The sequence below is a fragment of the Mobula hypostoma genome, chromosome 9 (genome assembly GCF_963921235.1).
Source record: "Mobula hypostoma chromosome 9, sMobHyp1.1, whole genome shotgun sequence".
NCBI classification, from domain to species: Eukaryota; Metazoa; Chordata; class Chondrichthyes; order Myliobatiformes; family Myliobatidae; genus Mobula; species Mobula hypostoma.
In genome coordinates, this window is record NC_086105.1 from 10065417 (window position 1) to 10089294 (window position 23878).

Genomic DNA, 23878 nt, shown 5'->3' on the forward strand with positions numbered 1-23878 from the left:
AGACGCTGGAAATCCAAGCGACACACACAAAATGTGTGTTGATGGCTTTGATGATGGGATTGATGGCTTCGTGGCCAAGTGTTCTGATGATTTGAAGATAGGTGGAGGGGCAGGTAGTTTTCTGCAGAAGTAGGGATTCTGCAGAAGAATGAAAACAAATTAAGAGAATGGACAAAGAAGTGGTAGATGGAATATAGTGCAAGGAAGTTTACGGTTGTGTACATTTGTAGAAGGAATAAAGGCGTAGACCAGGGGTTCTAAACCTGGGGTTCATTGATCCCTTGGTTAAAGGTAGGGGTCCATGGCATAAGAATTGGGAACCCCATGGCTTAGACTATTTACCAAACAAGGAGAAAATTCAAAAATCAGACATGCACAAGGAATTGAGAGTCCATGTGCAGGATTCCCAAAAGTTTAAGTTGCAGGTTCAGTCAGCGGTAAGGAAGGCAAATGCAATGTTAGTATTCATTTCAAGAGGACTAGAATATAGAAGCAAGGATGCAATGCTGAGGCTTTATAAGGCGTTGGTCAGACTGCAGTTGCTTTATTGTGAGCAGTTTTGCCCCCTTATCGAAGAAAATATGTGTTGGCATTGGAGAGGATCCAGAGGATGGTCATAAGAATGATTCTGGGAATAAAAGGATTAACATATGAAGTGCGCTTGATGGCTCTAGGCCTGTACTTGTTAGAATTTAGAAGAAAGGGCAGGATCTCATTGAAACCTATTGAATATTGAAGGACCTAGACAGAGTGGATGTGTAAACCATGTTTTCTATAGTGGTGGAATCTAGGACTAAGGGGCACCCCTCACAATAAAGAGAGGTCCATTTAAAACAGAGATGTGGAGGAATTTCTATAGCCAGAGGGGGGTAAATCTGTGGAATACATTGTCTCAGGCGGCTGTGAAGGCCAAGTTATTGGCATATTTAAAGCTGAGATCGGTAGGTTCTTGATGAGTCAGGGTCTCTATGGCTATGGGAAAAAGGCAGGAAAATGGGGTTGAAGGAGATAATAAATCAGCCATGATGGAATAGTGGACCAGACTCAATGGGCCGTATGGCATAATTCTGCTCCTATGAGCTTTAGTCTTATGGAAGGTTGTGAAGACCAGATCATTAGGGGTATTTAAAAAGGAGGCAAATAAATTATTAAGAGATCAAAAATTTTAGTACTGTGCAGAAGTAGCAGAGAAGATTTGAAGACTGTGGCAGATCAATCATGATCATGTGGACTGGTGGGATAGACTTGATCGGGCATGTAGCCTACATCTGTTGTTTTTTTTGTATTACTGTGTTCTGGTACGAAAACAGAAGAAATAGATGCAGTTCATTCATTCATTCAGCCCCTTCTGCCTGAACTATCCCCATTTCCCCCATTTCATTAATGTCTAAAAATCTATTGATACCTAAATAAGTGAGTCAAATCAATGTTGTTGGAGGCTAATATGGTCTGTGGAAGCAGCAAGAAGCTTGATTGTCCAAATGACTATTCTTTGCTCCATATTCCATAGCTTTTAATGCAAACTACAATAAAAAATAATGTTTTAATAAGACATAAAGTGGAAAGAATGACTTTATGCCCTTGGTTCTGTATTGGCGCTCAGCTAGCAATATTGCTGTGATGAGTAGTATGTCCTTTTCTAGTTAACTGGGACGTGAGATCCAGTCATTCTCATTGGACAGAGAAATTGAAAGCCTTAATTTAATGTGTTAATTTAGCAGAAGAGATACATGATTAGGAACCATTTATTTTCATGACATCACACAGAAATGAGATCAGCATTGACCAGACCCTAAAAAGGAGTATTCTTGTCCGGTTGGTAAGGAAGGATATTAGAACTCTCTGGGTCAAGTTAGATTGCTATATTTGTGCTCACCTCACAAGGTCACGATTTACTTTTATCTCTTTAACCCATTCTACATATTACTTATAAAATTAGGTGACGAATTGATTGGATCTAACTTCATTGAATTATAGGGACATCCATCAAGGGAACAAACCTTCAAACCAGAGTCCACGCCAACCATCAATCACACACTTACCTGAATCCTACATAGTCCCATTTTTTTCTACCTGCATCCATTAATGAATGGATGTCCCTATAATTCAATGAAGACTGATTTCCCTTGCACCAATCCACTCAATGGCCTCTTTATTAGATACACCAGCTCATTATGTAAATATCTAATCAGGCAGTGATGTGACAACAAATCAGTGCATAGAAGCATGCAGACATGGTTAAGAGGATCAGCTGTTGTTCAGACCGAAGATCGGAATGGGCAAGAAATGTGATCTGAGTGGAATGATTGTTGGTGCCAGACGGGGTGGGTTGAGTATCCCAGAAGCTGTGGGTCTCTTCTTGGGATTTTCACATAGCAGTCTCTGTGGGCAAAAAATGTCTTGTTAATGAGAGAGGTCAGGGGAGAATGACTGGACTATTTCAAGCTGACAGGAAGGCAAAAGTAACTCAAATAACCACATGTTATGACAGCTTTGTGCAGAAGAACATCTCTGAATGCACAACACATTGAACCTTGAAGTGGATGGGCTGCAGCAGCAGAAGACCACAAACATATACTCAGTGGCCAATTTATTAGGTACAGGAGTTACCTAATAAAGTGGCCATTGAGTGCATATTGCATTTAACTGTAAGTAGCAAGTTACCTGATATCTAGGTCTACATGTCAAAGGGAAAGATAATTGTCTGTCAAAAAGTTTTCAGGATATGTGTCATCCATAAGGTTTTAGCTGAAGCATTTATCGATCTGCTGTCAAAAGAAACTTTGACTGAAAGCTCTTTGATCTCATTTCTTTATTCTGATCTGTTAGTTATCAACAGCAATCTGTTTTGTAGAAAGCCTTGCTGAATTAAAGTGGATTAAAATAACTAAATCAATTAAGCAGTTCAGGCAGTGAGCAGTAGTAAAAATCAAATGGATGAAAAGTTATTAATTAGGCCAAAGTATTACAGTGTGAACCATCGGCAAATATACAAAATGTTTGAATGATTTTCATTGGTGAACCATATTGAGCATTGAACAACTAATTTATGAAACTAAGGTTTTGAAATCAGACCATGCAATTAACCTAGTTTTAAGAATAGTGGTAACAACTTTTAAAAGATAGTGCACTACATGCAGTTTCATCATCATCATCATCATCATGTGCCGTGTCACATGATGTGGATGATCATGGTGTTCCATCTGTCTTTAATCTGAGAAGTTCTAATAAGCTCTTCAAAACTTTTGCCTGTCTATCCTTTGATATAACTCACAAATGTCATGAGCTGTCGACCGTGACTTTTTCCTTCATCAATTTTTCCCGTCACTGCAAGATGCTCGAGCTTCTCTTTCCTCAGTACATGTCACAGAAATTCCAGCTGTCATTTCCTGATTGATGATATCAGCTCTCTTCTTATTCCGGTTTCTGCAACACTTCCTCATTTGTTACTCTGTCCTTCCGCGATATTTTCATCATTCTGCATCTCCAACTGCATCTCAGTGTGGTATGGCAATTGTCCTGTATCGGACCGCAAAGCACTCCAGCGTGTGGTGAAAACTGCCCAGCAGATTATCGGCACCCAATTGCCCACCATTGAGAACATCTACCATAAACGCTGCCCGGGCAGGGTGAAAAGCATTATCAAGGATGCATCTCACCCTAACCATGGACTTTTTACTCTCCTCCCATCCAGTAGGTACTACAGGAGCCTCCGCTCCCGCACCAGCAGACACAGGAAGAGCTTCTTCACTGAGGCTGTGACACTGCTGAACCTCTCATCACAGCGCTAAGCAGTATTGCGTCCTTATTGTACTGTCTCAGTACTTCTATATTTGTGTGCTGTAGCACTTCTTTTATTCGCAGTTATTTTGTAGATAACACTACTCTTTGCATTTCTGGTCAGATGCTAAATGCATTTTATTGGCTTTGTATCTGTACTCGGCACAATGACAATAAAGTTGAATCTAATCTAATCTAATTCTTCTCAAAGACCATCCTTCTGCCTTCGAATCTTCCCTCATTTTGCTTTGATATTGTCCAACATTCGCTTCCATATGTTAGTGTGTATTGAACCCCAATACTGAGTTTCATACCCATTGAATTTATGTTATTCTTTAGTGTCTTACTCAAACGTGCATTTAGCAATCTCAATCCATCTTCTAATATCAACATCAACCTTAATGTCAGATGTTATCATGCTCCCTTAGTAATTGAAATTCCATGTTGGTTTAGCTGTTTCATTGCCCAATTTCAGACTGCATTTCTATATTTCTTTCTTCTTTGTAACAACCAAATATTCAACCTTCTTGCAGTTGATGGTCAATCTTCTCTTTGAACTTCCTTCAATGATTATTCAGATAATAGCACGCAGCTAACATTGAAAATTATATTTAAATTGATTCTGTTACTGGCAGTATCCTGTTTCTACTACTTATTATTTATTTAAAATAGTCAACTTTGAAGATGTTTAATCTCCTGTGGCTTTGCTGTTTGTTATTCGGTGGATTGAACTTTGATCATAGTTTTGAGTTTGAAACAACAGTGAGAGTAAATGAGAATTTGTGGATATTCTTATTTCAATTTAACATCCATGAGCATTGTTAATTCTTTAATGATGAAAAATAAATTATCTATTATAATTGGTTCTCCTATAAGACTTTCACCAATTACAGTCTGGATACACTCTAACATGATGGCATGAATATCGATTTCTCCTTCCAGTATACAAATTCCCTCCCCGCTGCTTCCTCAATTCCCCACTCTGACCTTTCACTTCTTCTCAACTCCCTACTAATTTACCCCAGGTTCCCTCCTCCTTCCCTTCCTCCTATGAACCACTCTCCTCTCCTATCAGATTCCTCCTTCTCGCCCTTGATCTTTCCTACCCACCTGGCTTCACCTATCATCCTCTAGCTAGCCCCCCTCCCCTCCCACCACCTTTTAATTCTGGCACCGTCCCCTTCCTCCTCAGTCCTGAAGAAGAGTCTCAGCCCGAAATATCAACTACAGGTGTCCCCCGCTTTTCAAACGTTCACTTTACGAAACTTCGCTGTTATGAAAGACCTACATTAGTACCTGTTTTTGCTAACAGAAGGTGTTTTCACTGTTATGAAAAAAGGCAGCGCGCACGCCGAGCAGCCAAGCTCCTCCCCTGGAACTGCATTCTAACCGACATTGCTTAAACACGAGCCTGTGAGCAGCCGTTAGAAAGATGAGTTCTAAGGTATCGGAAAAGCCTAAAAGAGCTCATAAGGGTGTTACACTTAGCGTAAAACTAGACATAATTAAGTGTTTCGATCGCGGTGAGCGAAGTAAGGACAAAGTGAATTTGGCTTGTGGAAGATGAAAATGATGTTGAAGAGGTTTTAGCATCCTGTGACCAAGAATTGATAGATGAAGAGCTGATGCAATTGGAAGAGGAAAGGATAACAATCGAAACCGAATGCAGTAGTGAAAGTGAAGTCATCCAGGAACTGAACGTGAAGCAACTGCATGAGATTTTTGCTGCAATGATAAAGTACGACTTTAATTTTGAAAGGATAAGTAGGTTCATGGCATATTTGCAAGATGGTTTGAGTGATTACAAAGAACTGTATGATAGAAAAATGCGCGAGGCTAAGCAATCAAGCATACTGTCATTTTTCAAGCCTTCCACATCAACCACAGCAGATGATGAACCTCCACCTTCAACATTGAGGCAGATAGACATAGAAAAAGATGACCTGCCTGCCCTGATGGAAACAGACAATGATGAGATGGCACCCCAGTGTCCCACCACCCCAACCCCTGGGCCGCGGACCGATACATTGCCGCAGAGAATGCAGCGGTAGCCGGGATGCACCCAACACATCTTTAAGAAAAAAAGCCAAAATTATCAAGCTAATTAATTAGGTGCCGCCCGGCACATAAATGTTGGCCGAGATCAGAGGCTAACCCTAACCCTAATGCGACGCAATCAGCAATCACCTCTGATCCGGCCCGACATTTATGTACCGGGTGGCACCTAATTAATTAGCTTGTTTATTTTGGCTTCTTTTTTAAAGATGTGCTGGGTGCGTCCTGGCTACCGCTGCACCACTGCATGCTTCGCAGATCGGTATCGGTCGGCGGCCCAGAGATTAGGGACCATTGCTCCACCCCAATCTCCGACGACTCAGCCTAGCACACCATCATCAGTGTGCTCGGCGCTGTCTTCCCAATTCGGGTAAGTGATACTGCACTGTACATACATTATTTCTACTTTATATAGGCTGTGTATTTTTATGTGTTATTTGGTATGATTTGGCAGCTTCATAGCTTAAAGGTTACTGGAGAGCGCTTGCGCTGTGTTTTTGCCGACAGCGCTTGCGTGAGATTTTCTGCCGAGAGTGCTTGCGTGAGATTTTTGCTATGGAGAACAGTGTGGCAATGATTGTAGAAAAGTATTTCTACTTTATATAGGCTGTGTATTTATCATATCATTCCTGCTTTTACTATATGTTACTGTTACTTTAGGTTTTATGTGTTATTTGGCATGATTTGGTAGGTATTTTTTGGGTCTGCGAACGCTCACAGAATTTTCTCCATATAAATAAATGGTAATTGCTTCTTTCACTTTACGACATTCCGGCTTACGAGCCGTCTCATGGGAACGCTCTACCTTCAGATGGCGGTGGAAAACTGTATTCTTTTCCAGAGATGCTGCCTGGCCTGCCAAGCTTCTTCAGAATTTTGTGTGTGTTGCTTTGAATTTTCAGTATCTGCAGACTTTCTTATGTATGTGAAGGCTAACTTTTCTAGCTGTTTTATTTCTCCCCATATATCAGAGAGAAATCTGATTTTCTGAAAGGGTTTAAAGAAATTGCAAAAAAGAGCACTAAACCGGAAGTCTTAAAAATCAGGGATGATAAATCATGATGGTAGACAAAATTTAAACATAACTTTCATTTCTCTTCAATGGTAGCAGAAAATAGTTCCTAGAATTGACACTGAAAGTGCACGAAATGTCAATGTTTATGTAGTGTAACATTCCAGTTTACAATGGTGCTGGTGAATCGCAGTGACTTCTGGCTGGTGGCCAATGAAGCAAGGAGAACAGCTAAAATCTTTGTTGATCACTTGTTTTCGAGTAGACTACCATTACAAACAATATTCTGTAACTTCCTTTTGGACTTAGGGGCAATTCAATTTGGCAGAATTGAGAGCAAGGAAGACTCGTTCGATCGATTTAGGTGCTGGGCCAGATTGGAAATGTTGGGTACAGCCAAATTGAGGCAGTGGGGTCCAGGTCCCAGAGTGTATCAAAACGACTGAACCTGATGCTTGGATGACGATTTAGGCACCAAGCCAGATTGAAAAGATCAGGGTGTCGGGGCCCGTGACAAGAGACAGGCTAATTCAGCTTGCTGCTCTGCTCTGCTCTGCTCTGCCCCAAGGGTTTGTGGCCGGGCTCTTTTTGTTGACTTACAGTTCAGAAAGCTATTCTCTTGCGTTTATTGTTTGCACGATTTGTTTTTTTTTCCTCTATGCACTTTGGGTGTTTGATGATCTTTTTTAATGGGTTCTTTTGGACTTTGTTTTGTGGCTGCTTGTTAGGAGACGAATTTCAAGGTTGTATAATGTAAACATACTTTGAACATATTGTCATAGGCACGAGTACTGTACATGGTACAATTAAAAACCTACTGTACATGAACAATTTACTTTACAATAAACAAAGCACATTGAACATAGAGTTCACTTTAGTTGAGCATGAGCGTTAAAATGCTGTACCACATAGCTATTAAAATTAAGAACTTAGAATTTTAACGTACTTACCCATTCAGTCCTTTGAGTGGTACCACCCTGTAACCCCCAGATTAACCCCCAAATCACAGGACAATTTACAATGGCCAATTAACTACCTGGTACATCTTTGAACTGTGGGAGGAAACAAAAGGTCTTGGAGAAAGCTTGCATTCCACAGGGAGGATTTACAAACTCCTTACAAAGAACACTGAAATCGAACTCTAAGGTCCCATACTGTAATAGGTTGCACTAACCACTAAGCTACCATGATGCCCTGTAGCATGTTTGTGAGAACAGGCAGTGGAGATTAAAGCTAACTTCAAGAATTCTTTTATTAATCATATTTCATATGTCTTCCTAATAGTTTTGTACATATATTAACTCCTATTTGTTTAGTGCCCTGACTGACAATACCAAATGTGTAATTATTGAGAAAGATCATAGTTACTGATGTGACAACATAAATCAGATATTTCAGAGAAATGATTGAGGTTGGGGTTTGGATTGCTGCAGGAGAATAAGCTGACAACTTGCTTCAACATCAAGGCATTCAGAATTCTTTGAACAAGGACTTCCTAGTAAATATTACATGGATGTTCTTCATTGTTGATTCCAAATAATAAAAAATAACCCATCAACTTTCAGGTCTAAACTTGGAGTATTGCAAGTTGTTTTGGGCCCCTTATCTGGGAAAGGATGTGCTGACATTGGAGAGGGTCCAGAGAAGGTTCACAAGAATAATCAAAGGAATGAAAAGATTAATGTATGAGGAACATTTGATGACTCTCAGCCTGTACTCGCTGGAGCTCAGAAGAATGAGGGAAGATCTCATTGAAACCTACTGAATATTAAAAGGCTTAGACAGAGTGGATGTGGAGAGGATGTTTCCTATAGTGGCACAGCCTCTGAATAAAGGAATGTCTAGAGATGAGGAAAAATTTCTTTAGCCAGAGAGAGGTGGATATGTGGAATTTGTTGCTATAGTGGCTGTGGAGGTCAAGTCATTGGGTATATTTAAGGTAGAGGTTGATAGACTCTTGATTAGTCAGAGTGTGAAGTGATACGGGGAGAAGGCAGGAGACTGGGGCTGAAAAGGCAAATGGATCAACCATGATGAAATGGAGAAGCAGATTTGAAGGACCAAATGACCTAATTCTGCCTCTTTACAGTAGTCCTATGGTCTTATGGACATTGGGGAAAGGTCCAAAGGAGGTTCATGAGAATAATCACAGGAATGAAAGAATTAATGTACAAGGAGTGTTTGATGGCTCTGAGCCTGTACTTGCTAGAGTTTGAAAGAATGAGGGGGGAGGGATTTTATTAAAATCTATCAAATATTGAAAAGTCTAGATAAAGTGGACGTGGAGGGGATGTTTTTTATAGTGGGAGAGTCCAGGACTAAAGGCTGTATCCTCAGAACAGAAGGACATCCCCCTAGAACAAAGATGAGGAGGAATTTCTTTACCCAGATGGTGGGGTATCTGTGGAATTCATTGCCACACATGCCTATGGAGGCCAAGTTATCAGGTATATTTAAAGCAAGGTTGAAGCTTTTTGTTTAGTAAAGGTGTCAAAGCTTATGGAGAGAAGGCAGGAGAATGGGGTTGAGAGGAAATATAAATCAGCCATGATAGAATGGCCAAACAGATTCCATAGGCCAAATGGCCTAAATTCTACTCCTATATCTTTTGTGTTATATCTTGTGTCTGAAACCTCTTTGAAGAGCAAACATTTCAACTGTACACTTGTAACAATGAGGGAAACTGAATAAAGAATTTTATACCATTCTTTCATTATGTGCTGTGTCATATGGCCTGGATGATCATGATCTTTCAATGACCTTAATTGTTCTTGGGAAAGTTTTCTACAGAAGTGGTTTGCTGTTAGCTCCTTCAGGGCAGTATCTATACAAGATGGGTGACCCCAGCCATTACCAGAGATTGTCTGCCTGGCGTCAGTAGTCACATATCAGGACTTGCGATGTGCATCAGCTGCTCATGCAACCATCCACCACCTGCTCCCATGGCTTCATGTAACCCTGATCGGGGGGCTACGCAGGTGCTACACCTTGCCCAAGGGTGATCCGCAGGATAGCGGAGGGAAAGAGCACCTTACACCTCCTTTGGTAGAGGTATATCTCATCCTGCCACCCAAATTTTTATACCATTCACTGATATTGATTGCTGCATTTTAATGGATCATTGGGGACATCTACAAGCACAGTAAGCCCCTGAGTACTGAGTGTTGACTGATTAATACGTCGGTGCCTACAATTGTCTGTTAAGAGCGTTCATGCCTTTCACCTGGCCAAGATCCTTCAACATCTTATTCCTATTACTACACAACACTGCCACAATGTGTGAGCCAACTGTGCGGTGCTGGAAGTCATACTAATTAACTACAACGGCTTTGTCAGAATTCAATAGCATACAGCTTGTCACTTATTAGAGGTGGGTGTCATTTGTATTACTTCAGTGAATTTCTCTCGTAATGTCTGCAGGGATTCAGCAGATGCCAGTGGAAACAGTAGTAAAGCAAGGCACACGCTTTCACCAACACCAGTGACATTGTCGCTGATCTAGCATCTTGTCTGTTCATCGCAACACACACAAAATGCTGGAGGAACTCAGCAGGCCAGGCCGCATCTATGGAAATGAATAAGCTGTCAAAGTTTCAGGCAAAACCCTTCTTCAGGACTGGAAGGGAAGGGGGAAGATGTCAGAATAAAAAGGTTGTGGGAGGGGGAAGGAGAATAGCAAGATATTGATAGACGAAGCTACATGGGTGGGAAACATAAAGGGCTGAAGAGAAAGAATTTGATAGGAGAGGAGAGTGGACCATAGGAGAAAAGGAAAGAGGAAGGGGCCCAGAGGGAGGTGATAGGCTGGTGAGAAGAGGTAAAAGGCCAGAGTGGGGAATAGAAGACGAGGGGAGGGGGAAGGAGAGGGAATTTTTTTTTACTGGAGGGAGAAATTGATATTCATGCCATCAGGTTGGAGGCTACTCAGACAGAGCTGACAGGGTGGTTCCTCCACCCTGAGAGTGACATCAGCTTAGCACAGGAGGAGGTCATGGACCGACATGTTGGAACGGGAATTGGAATGGGAATTAAAATGTTTGGCCATCAGGAAGTTCTGCTTTTAGCAAACAACAGGAATTCTGCAGATGCTGGAAATTCAAGCAACACACATCAAAGTTGCAGGCCAGGCAGCATCTCTAGGAAGAGGTGCAGTCGACATTTCAGGCCGAGACCCTTCGTCAGGACTTACGAAGGGTCTCGGCCAGAAACGTCAACTGTACCTCTTCCTAGAGATGCTGCCTGGCCTGCTGCGTTCACCAGCAACCTTGATGTGTGTTGCTCTGCTTTTGGCAGATGGTTTCTCACTTCCTTATTCAGATTGCTCTGTGGCTTTGTCTCTGTCTGTGTCTTGCAAAGTCATACAGCTACATAATTGTCGTCGCCTTCCATAATCCTCCATTTCTGAGCACTGGTGCAACAGCTGTTATATTTATTCTAGTGCCAGCTACATCCTAAGCATTTTGGACATGAAGCATGAAAATTGGCTTCCTATTTTTTTTAAGCCTCCAAACCCCTGTTCCCTCCTTCAAGGCTAATATTGTTCCTTTAGTCCTAATGCATTCTTCTGTGAATCATGCTCTGTGGTAACGCTCTGTGTGTTGACTTGGTACTTCTTTTTAATATGGCTGTAGATGATTTTGAGCTGCCTTTATAAAATCCTGCAACACTTTTGGTGAAGGAATTCCCACAATGCTTTTGAAGAGTGACATCCAGTACTTGGATGCAGACATGATAAAGAATGGAACATAGCAGAGCGCAGCACTGGTCCAGGCCTTTGGCTCACAATATTGTACTGAGCTAACGATGCCCGCTGACACTAATCTATCACAGCTTCCAATCTTCTAAACTTCTGTCCAATCTCTGCCACACCAGAGAAAGCAACCCGTTTTTCTTTCATCTGTGCTCCCTAATTGAAGATGAAGTTTCACCGTAGCAAAGGTGATACATTTTTCCCGAGATCACAAAAACCCACTGGAAATTCTTTTAAGTAATTAATTGATTTACTTATTAAGATGCAGCATGGAGCTGGTCCTTTGAGCCACGCCGCCCAGCAACCCACCAATTTAATCCCAGTTTAATGATGGGACAATTTACAATAAAATTTATATTAGGCAGGAAATTGTGTCGGATAGACTGTTGGGTCTGAAGGCTGATAAGTCCCCGGGACCTGATGGTCTGCATCCCAGGGTACTTAAGGAGGTGGCTTTAGAAATAGTGGATGCATTTGTAATCTTTTTCCAATGTTCTATAGATTCAGGATCAGTTCCTGTGGATTGGAGGGTGGCTAATGTTGTCCCTCTCTTCAAGAAGGGAGGAAGAGAGAAAACAGGGAATTATAGACCGGTTAGCCTGACGTTGGTGGTGGGAAAGATGGTAGAGTCAATTATAAAAGATGAAATTTAGACACATTTGGATAGCAGTAACAGGATCGGTTCGAGTCAGCATGGATTTACGAAGGGGAAATCGTGCTTGACTAATCTTCTGGAATTTTTTGAGGATGTAACTATGAAAATGGACAAGGGAGAGCCAGTGGATGTAGTGTACTTGGACTTTCAGAAAGCCTTTGATAAAGTCCCACATGGGAGATTAGTGGGCAAAATTAGGGCACATGGTATTGGGGGCAGAGTACTGACATGGATTGAAAATTGGCTGGCTGACAGAAAACAAAGAGTAGCGGTTAACGTGTCCCTTTCGAATGGCAGGCGGTGACCAGTGGGGTACCGCAAGGTTTAGTGCTGGGACCGCAGCTGTTTACAATATATATTAATGATTTAGATGAGGGAATTAGAAGTAACATTCGCAAATTTGCCGATGACACAAAGCTGAGTGGCAGTGTGAAATGTGAAGAGGATGTTATGAGAATGCAGGGTGACTTGGACAGGCTGGGTGAGTGGGCAGATGAATGGCAGATGCAGTTTAATGTGGATAAATGTGAGCTTATCCACTTTGGTTGTAAGGACAGGAAGGCAGATTATTATCTAAATGGAGTCAAGTTAGGAAAAGGGGAAGTACAGCGAGATCTAGGTGTTCTTGTACATCAGTCACTGAAAGCAAGCATGCAAGTACAGCAGGCAGTGAAGAAAGCTGATGGCATGCTGGCCTTCATAACAAGGGGAATTGAGTATAAGAGCAAAGAGGTCCTTCTGCAGCTGTACAGGGCCCTGGTGAGACCACACCTGGAGTACTGTGTGCAGTTTTGGTCTCCAAATTTGAGGAAGGACATCCTTGCTATTGAGGGAGTGCAGCGTAGGTTCGCAAGGTTAATTCCCGGGATGGTGGGACTGTCATATATCGAAAGATTGGAGCTACTGGACTTGTATACTCTGGAATTTAGAAGGCTGAGAGGGGATCTTATTGAAACATATAAGATTATTAAGGGATTGGAAACGCTGCAGGCAGGAAGCATGTTCCCGCTGATGGGTGAGTCCAGAACCAGAGGCCACAGTTTAAGAATAAGGGGTAGACCATTTAGAATGGAGTTGAGGAAAAACTTTTTGACCCAGAGAGTGGTGGATATATGGAATGCTCTGCCCCAGAAGGCTGTGGAGGCCAAGTCTCTGGATGCTTTCAAGAAAGAGATGGATAGAGCTCTTAAAGATAGCAGAATCAAAGGTTATGGGATAAGGCAGGAACTGGAGACTGATTGTGGATGATCAGCCATGATCACAGTGAATGGCGGTGCTGGCTCAAAGGGCCGAATGGCCTACTCCTACACCTATTGTCTATTGTCTACCAACCAGTACATCTTTGGACTGTCGGAGGAAACTGAAGCACCCAGAGGAAACCCATATGATCATGTGGAGAGTATACAGCCTCCTTACAGGCAGCAGTGGGTTCAAGACGTGTTGTATTTGTAGATAATAACAACTGTCCTTATTCAGAAAGCTAGCAAAGACAATATACAAAATGCATGTCTTTTTAACTGAAAGATTTCCTTCAGCATTGAGATGCTGCTATATTTCCTAATCTCTATTTGTTTAAATGGGGTAACAATCTATCACACTCCTGGACTTGAGTTTTATGGTTCCACTCCAGTTCTGGTGGGACTTGTGTTTTTAGCAGACCTAGGTTATAAGTATGCATAAATTTAAAAAAGCATTAAGTGGTTCCTGTCAGCAATAGAAACTCTGGGGCTCAGGAGATGTTTAATAGTTTTTACTTCTATGCTTGAACTGCAGAGTGCCCCAATAGATAGTTAAAAGCTAGTGAGCACTTTTGGAGCTGGCTTGTGTTGGACATTTAGGCAGTTAGAAAGCTATTGATAGACCAGTTTATCATGAAGTTCTTTGCCATTCCTCTAATCCAGACTTGCTCTTGACATTTTTACCAGAAATGTCCGCGGAAGATTTATTCTAAAATGATCTTGTTCTATTCTGAAACACTGGCTAATGTCATGTATTGAAGTGGTAAGGTCAGTTAATGTAGTTTGACACTTGTCAAGTATGGTGATGATGTCATCAGTCGGGGACAGAGCAACATGTGATGGGAGGGAGCATGGAAGCGAGAATGAGAAATAAAGACTCGTTCAGAGCATGAAGTGTCAAGTCATGATAGATGCACTATCTAATTAAGTACTGTACTAAGTTAGGTTGCAAATACACAACAGGGGCGATGAGGGTAGGGACTTTGAAAGTAAGTTTAATGTTAGTTGCTGAGAATGGAGAAATCCAGGCTTCAACACTTCCAATGTTTTATGGAGCCAACAACGCTGGGTCCAAGATGGACGTGATGGCTCAACTCATTTGAATTTCATGCCAACGGTAAAAGACTGCTCATGGGTGATAACACAACAGATAATACAAAACAAAGACGGAGAGTACTGCTTTTGCACCGTGCAGGACCAGATGTGCAGGATACATTTCTACTAAACACCACTAAAAACAGGACATGTCACAGACTGCACAGCAGTGGCGGATGTGCTGAATTTTTACTTCATTCCCCAGGTCAACACTATGTTTGCCTGGGGCATTTTCATCAGCTTGCCCAAAAAACAAGGTGAGACGGTTCAACTGTTCTCAACTCGCCTCTGGCAGGCAGCAAAAGACTGTAATTTTCGAATGGACACAGACACCCAAATCAGGGATACCACAGTGAGAAAATGTAACTCACTCTATGTGCGGAGAAAACCAGTGGAGAATATGCAAAGTCTAACGCTTGCTCATACTCTGGAAGTAGCAGCATGATGTGATAGAGTAGGGGAATACTGGTTAGCCATGTCACTCCAAGTGAGCCAGCGGGAGGCTGTGTGCCATGTTTCACACTGGGAGGGCACAGCACATTGAAAAACGAAAGTCTATTAATACAAATGAAAGGAAATGCTCCAGATGTGGAAACACAGATCAGCTGGGCAAAGACCCAAAGTGCCCAGGTCGTGGACAGACGCGCAGAAAATGCTCTGGAAAGGACCACTTTGCATAAATGTGCCACACAAAAGAATTAAAGACACAAAAAGTGAACAATATTGAGGATGAACAGAAGGAATTTGTATTTGTTGTTAATGGGACAGTCATCTGAAAAAAATACTTTTTGTGTGGGGAGTGTAAATCTGTGCATTTTAGTAAATTCAGGAGCCAGAAGTAATATACTGGGTGAAAAGGTGTGGGGAAAACTTAAGTCAGAGAAGATAAACTGCCATTCATATATTCCTATTCAGAAGAGACAACTGTCCCCATATTCAGCCAGCACATCACTGGAGGGTAAAAGAGTGTTTGAATGTGAAATAAGTATTGGGAACCAAACAGACCAGGCAGAGTTCATCATGATAGAAGGCAATGGTGAACCACTCCTAGGTAGAGAAATAGCTACAAAACTGGGTTTGTTAAAGATTGGAGAAAATGTGTCAGTAGCGTCAGTTAAAGAGTTACGTAAGTTGCAGAACCCAAAAGTGTTTGCAGGGGTAGGAAAGCTGAACACTAAGCAGATCAGTCTACATTGACCCAAAGGTAAACCCTGTGGCCTAGACATTCAGACACATACATTACAACTTAAGGGAGGCTGTTGAGAAAAAATTTGAACAGGTAATGAAAATGAACTTTATTGAGAAAGTTGAATGCCCAACTCTTGGGTTAACCCTGTAGTGACTTTACCAAATCCTGACAAGGACATCAGAATGTGCCTAGATGTGAGAAGGGCAAATGAAGCAATTGTGATAAGACGAGACTGTAGATAAGATACTACAGGGTATGAATGGGACTGCTGTGTTTAGCAAATTAGACTTGAAATGGGGTTATCACCAGCTAGAACTAAATTCAGAATCGAGAAAGATAACCACATTTGCTGTGCCTAATGGGATGTATAGGTACAAGAGACTGATATTTGGTGTGTCATCAGCCAGTGAGCAGTACCAGCATGAGATAGCAAATGATTTAGCTGGAATTGAAGGAGCTGAGAACATCTCAGATGATGAGATTGTACAGGTGCCGAAACAAAAACTGCGTGATGAGAGACTGCAGAGTGAAATTTAAAGAGACCCACAGAGTGCAGACTTGCACTGACCCCAGAGAAATGCCGGTTCAACACGGACAGACTAGTTTTCATGGGAATTCTCTTGTCACAGAAAGGCATCAGACCAATTGAGGAGAGAGTGTGAGCAGTAACGGAGGCTTATGAACCACAAAACACCACAGAAGTGATTCATACCACAGATACCACAGATTCATACCGCAGTTTGCTACTTTGTCAGAACCACTGAGAAAATCGACCAGGAAGGACACCCAGTTCAAGTTTGGAGAAGAACAGAGACAAGTATTCAAAGCTCTGAAAGAGGAGTTAGCAAGAGCAGGTACATTGGCCTATTTTGATAAAGATGCACCAACTAAAGTAATAGCAGATGTCAGCCCAATCAGAATGGGGGCAGTACTCATACAAAAACAAATGAAGAAATGGTATCTGTCTGATATGTGACCCGTAGTCTCACAGACTGTGAACGAAAATACTCTTAAACAGAGCAAGAAGCATTGGTACTAGTATGGGCCTTATTTATATGGGAGAAAATATGACCTGATCACAGATCACACACCATTGGAGATGATTTACAGCCCAAGGTCTAAACCATGTGTACTCATAGAGCAGTGGGTCCTGAGAGTGCAAAGATATGACCACAGAGTCATACATATGCCATGAAAACAGAACATTGGAGACCCACTGTCGAAGCTACTGGGAGAGACTGCTCAAAAGGAGAGACATGAGTATGATTCAGAGGAATATCACAAAAAAGCAAAAAATCTACAGTTGCTGGAAATCCAAGCAACGCATACAAACTGCTGTTGGAACTCAGCATGCCAGGCAGCATCTATGGAAAAGAGGGTTCCATAAATGCTACATGACCTGCTGAGTTCCTCTTGCATTTTGTGTGTGTTGTTCAGAGGAATATGTCAGGTTCATAGCTGTGAGTGCTATGCCTAAAGCCCTGACAACACGAGAGGTGGAGAGAGCGTCAGCGACAGATCCAGAGCTGCAGGAGGAGCATATAGCCAGCATGAATAGACACTTTGAGAACTATAAGGCATATACACCCATTGCATAGGAGCTGTGTGTAGTGGGTCATCTTATCCTCAGAATGACATGGGTTATGTTACCTAAAGTCTTGCAACATACGAGCACTCGCCCCAGCTCATGAAGGACACTTGGGAACAGCTGGTACAAAACATCATCTCAGAACCTGGTATAGATAAATCAGCTGAGAAATACTGTAGAACTTGTCACGGCTGTCAAACTGTATCTGGACCCAACCCTCCAGAACCTCTAAAACTGACACCATTACCGGATGGTCCTTGGCAGGAGGTAGCTGTTGACCTGCCTGGACCATTATCAACAAGCCATTCCATTCTAATAGTTGTTGATTACTATAATTGATTTTATGAATATGACATTTCGATCTCTACAACTGCAGAGAGAGTTATTGAGAATCAGGAGAACATTTTCAGTAGACGTGGACTGCCCATATCTATCAAATCGGATAATGGACCTCAATTCATTTCCGAGCAGTTCAAGGAATATTGTGAGAGTAATGGATTTAAATACATGAAAACAGTACCAAAGTGGGCTCAGGCAGATGGTGAAGTGGATCACTAAACTGAATAACTGATGAAAAAGATGAGGATTGCTCAAGCAGAAGGACTTGACTGTTTGGTAGCACTGGGAACAAGGCATGACCTGGGTGATGGGGGTCCTTAATGATGGATGCTGCCCTTTTGAGGCTTCACTCCTTGAAGATGTCCTGGATACCATGGAGGCTTGTGCCCATGAGGAAGCTGGCTGAGCACACAACATTTTGCAGCTGCTTTCGATCCTGTGCAGTACCTCCAGCCCATACCAGAATGTGACGCAGATGGTGAGATATGATAGACGGTATAACTTCCATACCTTCCACAATCTATATGATATTGGGTGAAATGGAAGAAAGAAAGGAAGACAAAATTGAGAATTCCAGATTCAACACCAGATACAACAACGAATGAGACTCCGAACTTTCATCACAAAGAAACCTTGATTCTACTCCAAGGGTTCATCTTGGCTGATGGTGCCATAGCAGGGACAGCACTCCCTAATGATCAGGCACACAGAGACTTCAAGATGAAAAGAGGAACTGAAGGAAAAAGAACTGTCAATGTTTGGAAGGGTCCTCAGCAAGAGAAGGGCCATTGTTTCAGTTAATTGGTTCTCTTTGCCAAGCAAGTGAAGTTTATTCAGGCCCAGTACAAGGTCTGAGAGCAGATGGTGCAAGATGTCAGCTGTCCAAGCTGTTCATTCGTAAAAATGCTGGGGTAACCATCAGACACACACTCAGCGCCTAATCAAAACATGCCTGACCCCAAGTGTCTCAGTGAGAATCAGTCCAAAATTTCAACTTTCTAAAAAATTATATGTTTGGATCTCCTCAGCTCCCCTTTCAGAAACAGGGCCTATGTCACAAAGAGGCCACCAATCCTCTCACGAGGCAAAAATGGAAAAAAAAAACGGGAATTTAAAAACGCAAACACGAGGAAATCTGCAGATGCTGGAATTTCAAGCAAAACACATAAAAGTTGCTGGTGAACGCAGCAGGCCAGGCAGCATCTCTAGGAAGAGGTACAGTTGACATTTTGGGCCGAGACCCTTTGTCAGGACTAACTGAAAGAAGAGCTAGTAAGAGATTTGAAAGTGGGAGGGGGAGGGGGAGATCCAAAATGATAGGAGAAGACAGGAGTGGGAGGGATGGAGCCAAGAGCTGGACAGGTGATTGACAAAAGGGATATGAGAGGATCATGGGACGTGAGGCCCAGGGAGAAAGAAAGGGGGAGGGGGAAGCCCAGAGGATGGGCAAGGGGTATAGTGAGAGGGACAGAGGGAGAAAAAGGAGAGAGAGAAAAAGAATGTGTGTATAAATAAATAAATAAATAAATAAATAGCGCATGGGGTACGAAGAGGAGGTGGGGCATTAACAGAAGTTTGAGAAGTCAATGTTCATGCCATCAAGTTGGAGGCTACCCAGACTGAACATAAGGTGTTGTTCCTCCAACCTGAGTGGGGCTTCATCTTTACAGTAGAGGAGGCCGTCGATAAACATATCAGAATGGGAATGGGACGTGGAATTAAAATGTGTGGCCACTAGGAGACCCTGCTTTCTCTGGCTGACAGAGCGTAGGTGTTCAGCGAAATGATCTCCCAGTCTGCGTCGGGTCTCGCCAATATATAGAAGGCCACATCAGGAGCACCGGACGCAATATATCACCCCAGCCAACTCACAGGTGAAGTGTTACGGGAGGCTGCTATTATGTAGAGTCAAACAGCCAAAGAGGCACAGAGCATGGAAACAGGTCTTCAGCCCACCAAGACTATACTGGTCATCAGGCACCCATTTATACAAATGCTACCCTAATCCCAGTTTATCCCCCCATATTGCTATCAATGCCCCCTGGATTTTATCACTCACCCACTTGGGGCAATTATTGTGGTTAATTAATCTACTAACCTACATGTCTTTGGGACATGGGAAGAAACCGGAGCAACCAGAGGGAGTCCCACATGATAACAGGAAGAACATGCAAACTCCACACAGACAGCAACTAAAAATGGTGCAACTGTGTGGCTGTTGGCCAGTGTAAAGAAAGGGCTTTTCCGTCATTGCTGACTACAAAAGAGAGACCTGTGGCAACATCATCAGGATATTATGTTTTGTAACTCCAAAATACTAAATTCATTAGAAGGAAGACTCAGGAGTCTGAAATGTGAGACTAATTTTGTCTTTACGTTAAGCAAGGTGTGCATGTATTATGTGGTACTGTTATAACATATGCATTTCATGTCTTTATACATATAACCCTTAATGAATTATTTAAGTGAAGAAGAATGCTTAATCAAAAAATATGTTTACAATATTACTCAAATACTACTGAAATATTAAATTCATGACAAGGTGGGCTTTGTTATGGGCAGCTATACATATATATGACTAAGAATTTTGCACAATACTGCAAATGCTACCAAATTAAATGTGTATCTACCAAAACTGACTGGCTAGGTAGTTGAAAATTCACTTTGTGAAATACAAATATCTTCAAAATTCAAAGTAAATTTATTATCAAAGTACATATATATATATGTCACCATGTAACCCTGAGATTCAATTTCTTGCAGGCATACTCAGTAACCATAATAGAATTCATGAAAGGCTGCACCAAAAGGGTGGATAACCAATGTGCAAAAAAACTGTAAACTGTGCAGACACAAAAAGAAAGAAACAATAATAATAAATAAATAGGCAATAAATATTGAGAGCATGAGATAAAGAGTCTTTGAAAGTGAGTTGTTAGGTTGTGGAAACAACTCAGTGATGGGGCAGGTGAAGATGAGTGAAGTTATTCCCCTTTGGTTCAAGAATCTGATGGTTGAGGGGTAATAACTGTTCCTGAAGTTGGTGGTGTGTGTCTTAAGGCTCTTGAACCTTCTTCCTGATGGCAGCAGTGAGAAGAGAGCATGTCCTGGATGGTGTGCTTCTTTGGAGAGGAATGCTACATTTCTGCGACAATGCTCCATGTAGATGTGCTCATTGGCAGGGAGGTCTTTACATATGATGGACTGTGACGTATCCATTAGTTTTTGTAGGATATTTCATTCAAGGTATTAGCGTGAAGCAATACCAGGCCATGAAGCGGCCAGTCAATATACTCCCTACCACGCATCTGGAGAAGTTTATCAACATTTTAGATGTCATACCAAATCTTGGCAAACTTCTAAGGAAGTAGAGGGTCTGTGGTGCTTTCTTTGCAATAGCACTCATGTGCTGGGCCCAGGACAGATCCTCTGAATGATAACATTGCTGTTCCTGTCTCCTGTCATCCCCTGACAAGGACAGCTCATGGACTTCCAATTTCCTCCTCCTGAAGTTAATAATCAGCTCCTCGGTCTTGCTGACATTGAGTGAGAGTTTGTTGTTATCGCACCGCTCAGGAAGATTTTCAATCTCCCTCCTATATGCTGATTCATCGCCACTTTTGGTTCAGCCATCGACAGTGGTGTTGTCAGCAAGACAAACAAGACGCTGAGATGAATTAACAGGATCAGCACTGCAAAGTTGGTTAGCTGGAGAATCAAGAACTAGAAGCCATGGTCTCAGGATAATGAACCAAAGAAGGGAAATGTACCTGGGCAGAGGTTTTTAATTCTCCACCTCAGAAAGCTATGGAGCATTGGCTGTGTGTACTGAAGGCTCAGTTTGTGGGCAAAAGTCAAACGTCTTTAGATGAAGGATTTTCAGCCTGTTATACTGGCTGGATTTCTCTTCCTACATATGTTGCTTGGCTGCCTGAGTTCTCCCAGCATTTCTGCTTTGCTTGAAGGGAAATAAGTGGATATGGGATGCAGGTGATGGAATGGCACTGGACTGGATATGAAATAACCAAATGGTAGAGAGGCTCAAGATTCCTCATGGCCCACTGCTGCCTCTATTTCTCGAGTATTTATAAAAATGATGATGATAATCTAAAAGATCCAAAATTAGTTAATAATTTCTAAATAAGGCACTCATATAGGTTGTAAACATACATCTCAAAACAGTGTTCAATCTTCATTAGTACGGCAGGAGTTTACAGGAAAACCTGAGCTGAACCTTGCATCAAAATATAAATTCTAAATGTGGCAAGCTCCATTAAGTTTAGACAGCTGTGCATCATTTTACTAGGAGCAAACTATGTGCTCATGTTTAGTTTGATTGATAAACACTATCAATCTCATGAAAATCAGGACTTGCCTTGTCTGCTGCAGGGATTATGGGTAGCTCAGCTTTCTCTACTGAACAGGCCATTGCCAGACAATCTTACAGGAATAGTAATCGGCACTGTGGTGCTACGAAACACCATTCATGAGATTATGTCATTATCACTGAGTTTCAGACTGGCCATCTATCTACTGAAGGCCTCAGTGTATGCTGAAGAAACGGAGAAAAAAAACCCTGACTTAAAGTGACCATAGCTAAGACTGAGCTAAAGCCCAGGAACTATCACACACATGGTTTATCCTTATATTGGAGTCCTGCGGTATCGTAGTGGTTAACATGACATTATTATGGCTCTGAGTATCAGTGTTCAGAGTTCAATCCCAGTGTCCTCTGCAAGGAGTTTGTGGAAGGTGTGGGTTTCCTCCAGGTGCTCTTGTTTCCTCCCACAGTCCAAAAGTAGATTAATTAGTCATTGTAAATTGTCCCATGATTAGGTTTGGGTTCAATTGGCGGTTGAAGGGCCAGAAAGGCTTGTTCCACACTGTATCTCTAAATAAATAAAAACAAATAAATGAATCTATCGCTATTGGTAACCGGTGGCAGTAACTTGCAACTGGGCCTGATGAAGGGTCTCGGCCCATACCTCAACTGTTAACTCTGTAAGGGGGTTCTTCTTTTATGTTACTACGTAGGCTAATTAAAATGGCTTCTGTGTTATGTTATAATTGAAGTGGCTTCTTTGTTATGTTGACTGCTGAGAAAGTCCTGCCACTAGCAGTTTGTTTGTATTATGTTATTGATAAGAGGAAGAACGAGCCAATTGGGATAGATGTTATTCTTTCTGTGTGTCTGTAAGTTATTGTGATGCGCGGGTTTTTGGGGAGAAGGCGCGAGAGAGAGAGAGAGGATGGACAAGGTGCTGTGAGTCGGCTAACGGGGTTGGACCCCAAGCAGGAGTCCGAGGTCCAGGGTGTTCGGCGAGGAAAGGAAACGGAGACGGATTTGTGTGGAGCGTCTGGTAGACCACCGTTTTTGCTCCCAGGCGGCAGGTCAAGGTGGGTCCGAGGGGATCACAGGGTGAAGGAGGAAGGTCCCGAGCTCCAACTGTTTGTGCACGAAGAGATTGAACTTTGATAAGTGTGGTGCCTTTTATTTTCCCTTTATATTTTATCTCTATTAAGTATATAGTTCCAGTAATATCCATAAACTGTAACTCGTTTAATCGTATCTGATGTATTGTCTGTTATTTGGGCGGGGTGGGGTACATCACACAGCATCCACACAAACTAATTACCCAGTTTGGCAGGGCTGGGGGCTGTTTCCCTAAACGGCAGCAGGTTGAGCGACCCTGAGGCTTGCCGAGGGGCTACGTTTGGAGGCTTTTGTCCGGGATTGGATTCAGTGGTGTGCTGTGTGTTTGCCCTGTTTAAATCAGTAATGTGTGTCTCTGTGGGTTATTTGCTGGTTATTGCTGCAAGCGTGCTGGGTGAGGTCTTTGTTCAAGTTCAGACTAGTGTTGACGAGTTGGTGGTGGGACTCGGGGCTGTCCATACTGTTGGGAGAGAGAGGAAAGAGTGGTCTGATTCAGAGGTAGTGTCTGCAAATAAATGTTCCAGCTCTGGCAGGCTCCGCCTGGTGTTTGGGATAGTGTCCACCCCAAGAGGGGCGGAGGCGTGTGAGACGTGGGTGGCGCAGATCTCTCAGTTGTTAGATGAGTGGCAGTGCTTGGTTGAGGGAGAGCGACAGGGATTGGTTGAAAGTTTGAGTAGGCGGGCTGGTGACAGTGTTAGAACTGTCAGGTTCAATTACACCGCAGTGACAGCTGCCAGTTATTT